Below are 8,408 nucleotides of genomic sequence, written 5' to 3'. Positions count from 1 at the left end.
ATTACTGATGTTTCACTGTGCCATTGAATTAAAACTGCACCAGCCCTGCTGAGTGTGTGTGTATATCACAATAAGAACTAGGAATCCAAAGACACTTAAGCTACCTTCTTGCGCTGCTGAAACTGGCAAGGCTTTTTATGAAAGAACCACTGAAAAAACCTGTTTCCCCTGTACACATTCTGCAGATGGAGTGCAGCAAAATGAATTTGCTTGTGGGTTTGTGGTTATAGTGTTAGAGAGCCTTTAAAACTTCCAGAGATTTTTTCTGTTCGGTTGTGATCCTGCAATGAACTGATAATATTATTATTTCTGTGTTCAGTAATCCTTGGTCAGCTACTTATGCTTACAAGATCATTAATTTTTTTTAAAACCAAATCCCACTATTAAAATAAAAATCCACAGTAAAAGGACATGAAATAAACAAGCTGCTTCTCTGTAAAACTTCATATAAAACACATACAGCAAGCTAGCACTATCATAGTGACTATATATTATAAAGTACACTGTAAATCAATCTCTACATAGCAAAATGAAAAGACTACAGAAATGGAAAAATTCAACTGTAATAGTTAAAATAGGAAAACATGTATGTTCTGGTGTTAACATTAGGATCCATGTGTAATAACCATTCCTCAAGCCTGCACAACTGTTATCCATAGAACTTGCAGAAAACCAGCCCCTTAGTTCTGGAGGAATTTGGTCTTTTGCTCCAGTAGCAGCATTTTGCTCCAGTGACCAGCCCCCTCGCCCTCTTGAGTAGATTTCTTAAATAATTATGGTTGTAGATGTCAAAGAAAGACGGAGGTTGTGCTAATCTCACGTTCCTGTGCTGTAACACCGCTATTTAATACAGCCCTTTGGCCCTTTTCTCTTTATAAAGTGTGAGTTCCCAATATACACGGTATTTGAAAGAGAAGAGGATACATTACAGTCAAATAACTACTTTTTGTGTTTTCTCTCTGTTACAGACTTCAGCTGGCACCTTTCCTTTGCTGCGTGGGTGGACACAGGACAGTCATGTCACCCTTGTAGTAAGATCTTCAGCCTTCCCTCAGCCACGTCCACCCTTCCCAACTCGTTACATGAATTGGTGAGTTGGGGTCTCGTGTTTCTGGGAAGGCAAGGGACAGAGTTGGGAACAGCAGAAAGGAGTCTCCTTACCTGACCCAAAAGGTTATTGTGGTCTGACTTCATGAACTGTGTAGCAGGTCCATGAAACATCTTATGGAGGCTCCCTACCAACTCAGAAGATATATTGGGGGAAATAATAATAGAAAAAGCACTAGACTTGGATTAATAAAAAAAAGAAGGCTCTGACTTGGAACAATGAAGCTATTCTGGCTAGACTAGTTCTGGTGGACGTGGGGTGGAAAGCTATATTAGCAGGAAATGCACCTGTCCTGTAAATGGGGAAGTACCCAGCTGATTCTTTTATTAGATAATGTAACTGGGGATATCATGCTTACACTGGTGAAAGAAGGAAAAAATGTATAACTTTTTTTAAAAAATAGCTTTCTCCAAGTAGTGGTGTCTCAGTTCACTTAGGCAGTAGTTCAGCTAGATCATTGTGGAAAGACAGGGCTTTCCATCAGATTCAAAAACTTAAAGGACTCGGAGAAAACCTATTGGCCAAAAAACTGTCAAATGCATGTATTTTTCTCTGCTAAAATTCCTATCTCATAAAAAATTGGCAGTAAACTCTCTTTTCAGGGTTTTGTTGTATAAAATGATCTTAAATGTGTTTTTCAAAATTATCTTTTTAACTAGCTATTCAAACAGATGCAAATACTCTGTTAGTGTGTGGAAAACCGTTTTGCTTAAATAGAAGAAAACTTCAGCTTTCTCATTACATCTTCACAGCTAGTAGGCAGCTAAAAGCCTGGTAAGGTTTTAGTACAAGTTGTACTTTTCCCTGATATAAATGTGACAATTTCTCTAGTCCTCACAGTTTGTACCATGAGTTTTGGCTGCGTAGGGCTTATCAGCCTGGTACATGTGAGTATTAGGTTACTTAGCTCTGATGAATCAAATATAATCCAATATATTAAAGAAAAACAGTCAACATCCAAGAATTAATACTGCAGCTTGTTTTACAGTCCTACAAAAGAATATCCAGTCAGGAATGTTGCATATGTCTACAGATGAAAACCAGATTAACTTTATAAATAGTATATTTCACATAGTAGTGAAACACATTAAATTGTTCCTGCCTTACAGCAGGGTATGCTGGTAGGAATAAAAGTTGGAATTGAAGCTCCCAGTCTCCTAATACTTCAAATTTTCAAAGTTTTTCAAAGTGTTTATAAAGATCTTAATCTTATTTGAGAATTTAGTGAGATTTGTCCTCCTTCAGTATAGCCTTTGCCCATATGTGTCTTACACATATTAAAGACTGATCTAAAATCACACAATTTTTCCTTCTACCCTACTTCCCCTCTCTGTGAGACAGTTGTAATGAATTTGCTTGTTCTGCTCTAGACATTATGGTACATATCATCTATAGAATAATTTGCAGCATTATATTGCAGTTTAAATAATGTTCCCTTGAAACAAAAAAATGCTTCTCTAATCATTTATTGATTGACTGGTACTGAAATACTATAGATCTCTGGCACAACGTAGATTAATATTTTATATCTGATGCCACATTGCAAAATATTAGCATTCAGATTAAAAACAAGTGCACTCTGCCAAGAAAAGCTACATTTAGGGCCAAAGCAATTGGATTTTGAAATACATTTATGCTTATTTTTTTGAAGCATTTCAATTTTGGGAAAATGAAATCGAGGGTAAGCTTTTTGCCTGATACTGTGTACGTCACAGGTTTACCCAAGGGGATAAAAAAAAAAGAGCCATGAAGTTAATTTAGCTTCAGTATTAGACAAAAATCTCTTGGCTCACATAGGCAATGCTAAAGGTTGAGAACAGCTGCAGATCTCTTACAATCAGGCTTTTTCTGCAAAATCAGATTTTTTTATTTCTATATCCACCATCTATTTATAAGTATTTCTATGGCTATGTAGCTTTCTCTTTATAAATGGGTTATTTTAGCAACCATTTGATCTCCATAGAATTCATTTGGTTTATTTCAAGGTCAGGATGAAATTTAAAGAGAAAAATATCTCAAGAGTGAGATTTTTCTTAGACGTTATTTCAAAAGGTGATCTTGCATGGGAAAATCTGAGTGGTTTGAAATACTATCTGTACATATTTCAAAATATTGAAAATACTTTTATTAAATAGTTTGGTTTTTTCTCTGAGTGAAAGGCTAACAATGCTAATTTCTCATGTGTTTTTTGGTTAAAAAGCCCAGAACTGACAAAAACCAACCCAGTACCTTCAGCATGCACTTTTGCAAACACTGCTGAGCAAAATCTACTTTTGTTTTATAGAATTAAAAGAATATTTTTAGAAGCAGAAAAATAAGTATAGAGAACAAAAAAAATTGCAAGCTGCTTAGCTTACCCTTGATTTAGTTTGTCTTTTAGTAGAAACGAACAAAATAGATATTGGCAGTGTAGAAAAAAAATAATTATATAGACATAATTGTTTTAGCTGAGTAGAAATTTGAAACATCTATTGAAAGGTGCTGCTATTAATATTTGAAAATGCTATCATGTATGGATTTTCCAGAAACTGAATTTTTGACTAACGAGTGTAATTTAAAACTGCACATGATATTTATTTATACATGCCACGCTATTTGAATTCTCAGTAGAAATTTTTGTAGTCATTAAGAAATGACTATTTCTCAGAATTTTCATCTGATGCATATATAATTTCTTGCATAAACTCAGGTTGGGTTTGCGTTCGACTATGAATCTCCTGTATACATTCAGGTCTCAAATACGTTTTAAGGAGATAAAACTTGTCTATGAAATTCATTACACCACCTTGATGTCACATTGCAGGAGGCAATTTGTCTTCTGAAATTTTCCAAGTGTTATTCGTGCTGAATACTGTTAGCTTCACACAAGCTGTAGCTACTGTGAAAATGAAACAGAGCAGCATGTTCTGATGTGCTGACCCTTATAGATTATTTTGTACTCTGCTATTCTTATTCTTGCCATCCCAAATGCATCTAATACTTTTTTTTTTTTTTTTTGGCCAATTTAGTTAGTTCAGGCAGAGGGTGCCAGTTTTGGGGTTGTGGTTTGCAGGGTACATCACTGATGGGTGCCAGGGGTTCACCTGCAGGATGTATCTATGTGGTAGCAGCACAGCATGAATGTTTCCCAGTATTCAATCCCAATGGACAAATACTACTAATACAGCAGTATTAATGGCTGTGACCTCCCTGATGTGGTTAGAGAAATGGTAAATGGCTTAATCTTTGTAAAACATCATAGGTGATCAGTTACTCGTGGATTTAGTGGAATGGTTGTAAGAACACACGCGTTCTTCATGACTTTAGTACATTTTCACCCTTTTTCATACTGAAGGTACCTTTTGGCACAGTGTGTTAGTGCCCAGAATGTGAATAACGCCAAGGCCTTTCTTTACCAATTTCTATTAGCATGCTGTTTATATTAATAAATTAGTGAATCAGAAATTATTTTCAGTGCCAACTGCAGTGGAGGCTTAAGCGTTCCAATTTTACCACGTCATTCAGGTGAAGATCTGTCACATAATGGCAGATACCCCAGTATTGCATGCTATAGCCTGTGTGATAGTAGGGCTCAATCTTGTCACCTGCTTGGCTTCCCTTACGTGTGGAGATGTCCTAGCATCTGCCTCTGCACAGCTGCCTGATTTGCTTCTCCTCATGTCACGATAATACGTTGTCGTTGCTCATGTATATAATTATCTTGCCTAGTATTTGAAGTTCTCTAGTGTAAACTATCAAGTAGAAATACTCATATTATTTTATGTTATCGGTGAGCTAGAAAAAGTTGTGAGTTCCTTGAAATTCTTGCTTCATTTTTGAGATGTGTTTTGGTGGTAATTTACAGCCACCAACAGGATGCTGAGCTCTCTCCCCCCGTGCACAGACACACACATGGATGTGCACACCTGTGTTTACATGTTACAGAGGGCACAATTTTGACCCAGTTTCTGAAAATCACATTTATATACAAGTTCCAGAGCACTGCTGTATTAAGAACCATGCTATAACACTGAGTGAATTAAAAATTAATGCGAATTTCAATTTATTTTAAGAGGGTGTTTAATTAGCGGATCTCACATTATTAGTTATCAAAACAGATGGAGTATAACATGAGTATTCATCACCACAGAATTATTGTATTTTACCTTCTCTTTGGCAGTTAATTAAAAATTTTGAGATAATAGGTCAATTTAGGGATAAAAGGTATTTCTGAAAGGATTTTTTTAGGAATGAAGTATAAACATTTTTTTTTTCCTGAGAATTTTCATAGACTATGTTTTGTTCCAAAGCGCCAATGTTTTTGTCCTCAGACACTCTACTTTGTAACCCCAGAATCTTCAATTGTCCAGGTTCAATCATTTGGGCAATTTGCAAACTTAACTGTGTTCCATTCAAAATCCACAGTGTCTTTGAGGGCCTGTCTGAGTTAGTGCTTTTATTCCAATATTATTGTATGTATTTTAATTAAATGGTCTTTCAAGTGACAGAGCTCAAGTCTGGAACCTAAAATTTGGCCAGAAATCCCACCCCCTGTATTATATATTGTAACCACGATGGAAAGCTGGCTCACAGTGTGAATCTTGGCTTTCAGCAACAGCTCAAGCTTCCCTTGTGCTGTAGTTACCAATTCTACCAGTTACCTGGTGATGGGTTTTAACAGGGTGAAGAAAAGGGAGTATGTGGACCAAAAAATGGAGTCCCAGCAGCTTTATGGCCGCAGAAGGTAGAGTTAACAAGTTCCCTGCAACACAAACAGTTACATGCATGTGTTCCCCAAATCATTAGGGGGGGTTAAGTGACTTGATGATAATTATTTCAACATTGTATGGATAAGTAATATTCTTCTTAAGCTGAGTGATCCTGTAACGATCTACAGTGTTCTGCGGCCAGAGAAGCAGACAAAAATAGTAGCAGTACAAATAAATTAAGAGCTTTCTTTTAGAAACTCACAATTTTACTTCATAATTCCACTTTTACAATAGACACCGTGTGGCAGCTAACTATAAAATGATGCAGGAAGGGATAGATATTTAAAATATCCTAATAGTACCGTGAATGATCCCAGAGCAAAAAGTGTAGAAAAGATATTTTCCACACTGTGCCCCTTTCTCTTAAAATCCACAAAGAGCATCACTGTTAGAATGGAAAATGAGTATTTACTTTGGAAAATTGCTTGCTTTTTAAATAAGTCATGTTGTGCAGGGTAGAATGGAATAACACACATCATAAATTAATGCTGTTAAAATGAATACTTGATATGAATCCTGGGAAATGTTCTTTGCCATCAGTGTTTGAAAAAAGTAGGAGCTGTGCAGAAGCCAAACCAATTTGCATTGCTTGAAAACACGTAGGTTTCCCACCACTGCTGAATTAGCAAACACTTTGGATCAGCTCCATCTTGTACTGTTGTTAGTGTTTACCTAAAAAGCAATAGCGCAAGAAGGTACAGTATGTGATTTGGAAGTAAATCAATACTGAAGTTCAATAAAGAATTGTAAGTTAGAAGAGCAAAAAGAAATTAAATTCTGGGGACTTAAAAACCCCACGTGTATCTTATCACAGAGCATAGGCCAACAAAGGCTTGCTGTGGGCTTGTGAGGAGACAGATATTTGGTAAAAGTTCTGTATACCTGCTGGGTCAAACTACCAAGTAGAGGACCTCCTCTCCAGTTTTGGGTCTGTTTTTGAAATTGTCAACCTTTTTCTTTTTTTTTTCTTTTTCTTCTTCTCCTGATTCCATTTTATTGATTTCTAATGCTGTTCTCTCACCCGTGTCCCCATAAATGGGTGAATTCTCAGTACTTGAAATACATTTTTATGTTTTGTGATAAATTGATCAAAGGCTATTTTTTGCCTTTTCTATATGAATTAGCGTTTTATTTTTCCACTCAGAAAAAAAATGCTCTTTACGTTAAGTAATGTAAAATGTGCATATTATTTGTTTAGAATGGCCAAAGATCATTCTTGAGCACCATTGCCACTGAAAAAGAGAGACATCCAGTGACATCCTTGGGCCTTGTGATTTCAACATTTAGGAAAGAGATGTAACAGACCTTGGCTTTTTATGCCTAGGATCACATTTTTCCAGGTTTTTAAGTAAGCAATTCCTGTACTTTCTAGTATGATAACTGCCACATCGGAATGTTTCATTGTCGGCATTTAAAAAATGATTTGATGACAGTAAAAGTAGCTGGTAAAGACGGAGGAGATGACAAAAAAAAGTCTCTGCATGTTTCTTCCGTGGAGAATCTCTCCTCAGCTGTGGTATATTGTGGCTGCAAACCTCAAACTGGAGTAACTGGGAAGCCCTTTAGTTCACTCCCAAAGTTATCCCCTTCCCTTCTGCTCCCTGGCCCCAAACTTGTCTTTATCCACCTGGCAGTGCAAGCTCACACCTTCAGCTTTATGACCACGAGGAGTAATGTTTGAAACATAAGTATCTGGGAATTACTGCACTGAAGGAGAGCTCTACTATGGCTTAGTCCAACATTCTGACTAATAGGGGTCATCTGTGAAGCGCTCGTTAAGTTTGTCTTAATAGCTGAAATATGGAGATTTAAATCACTTCAAGTAATTCTTTGTCAACATTAAGTAAAATTCCTAGTTTCAGCCACTGTGTATCTCAAGAATTTATCTATGTGAAATCTAATCCCTCTGTGAATCTTGTTAAATTTATGGCCTTAGCAAAATGCCGTGGCAAGAAGTTCCAAAATCTAATTATGTGTTGTGTGAGAAAAATTATTTTCCTTTTATCAGTTCCTAATTTGCCCCATTTCAATTTAATAACTACCTCATTTTATTGTATTATGGAAGAGAAGAAGAAAAGCTCCCAGTTGACCTTCTTTATAGCTTTCATTACTCCTTAATACACTTTTTGTCATGCCTGTTCCTATTTGTCTTCTTTTCAAGAAAATAAACAAAATAAGAGTTTAAAAAGCAATTTATCCTTATCTAAGAGTTTTTCTTTGCTTCCATCGTAGTTGTCTCTGCTTCTGTGAACCCCATTTCTTCAATATCCCTTATGAGATGCAGAAAATCTATAGGGTTTTTAATCCACATTATTTCATTCTTTTCCTTAGATAGTAAAACTTTTTTTTTTCCTGTTTACAAGCTTTTGTTCCTGCTACAGGCTATCCTTCAGGCTTCACAATATTGGTTAGGTGCCTTTCCCTTAATATATTGGCTCAGAACTTGTGAAGATGAATGACTAATTTCCATTATCTCCACAATGTACTTTAGTTTTCATTTATCAATATTGAATTTTTTCTTCAGTGGCTTTGACCAAGATTATTAAGCCGTT

At 36.1% G+C, this 8,408-nt stretch overlaps 1 long non-coding RNA gene across 1 annotated transcript in view; it reads left to right on the top strand.

Moving 5' to 3' along the window:
• The first annotated feature begins 968 nt into the window (after positions 1 to 968).
• LOC106888216 overlaps positions 969 to 8,408 on the top strand; it is a 33,690-nt gene continuing 26,250 nt past the window's right edge. The window contains exon 1 of the long non-coding RNA XR_001412068.1: positions 969 to 1,090. This is a non-coding gene — a long non-coding RNA (uncharacterized LOC106888216). The remainder of the gene's footprint in view (positions 1,091 to 8,408) is intronic.

Source organism: Calidris pugnax, unplaced genomic scaffold (genome assembly GCF_001431845.1).
Source record: "Calidris pugnax isolate Ruff unplaced genomic scaffold, ASM143184v1 scaffold28, whole genome shotgun sequence".
NCBI classification, from domain to species: Eukaryota; Metazoa; Chordata; class Aves; order Charadriiformes; family Scolopacidae; genus Calidris; species Calidris pugnax.
This window is presented reverse-complemented; position numbering and strand designations above follow the sequence as displayed.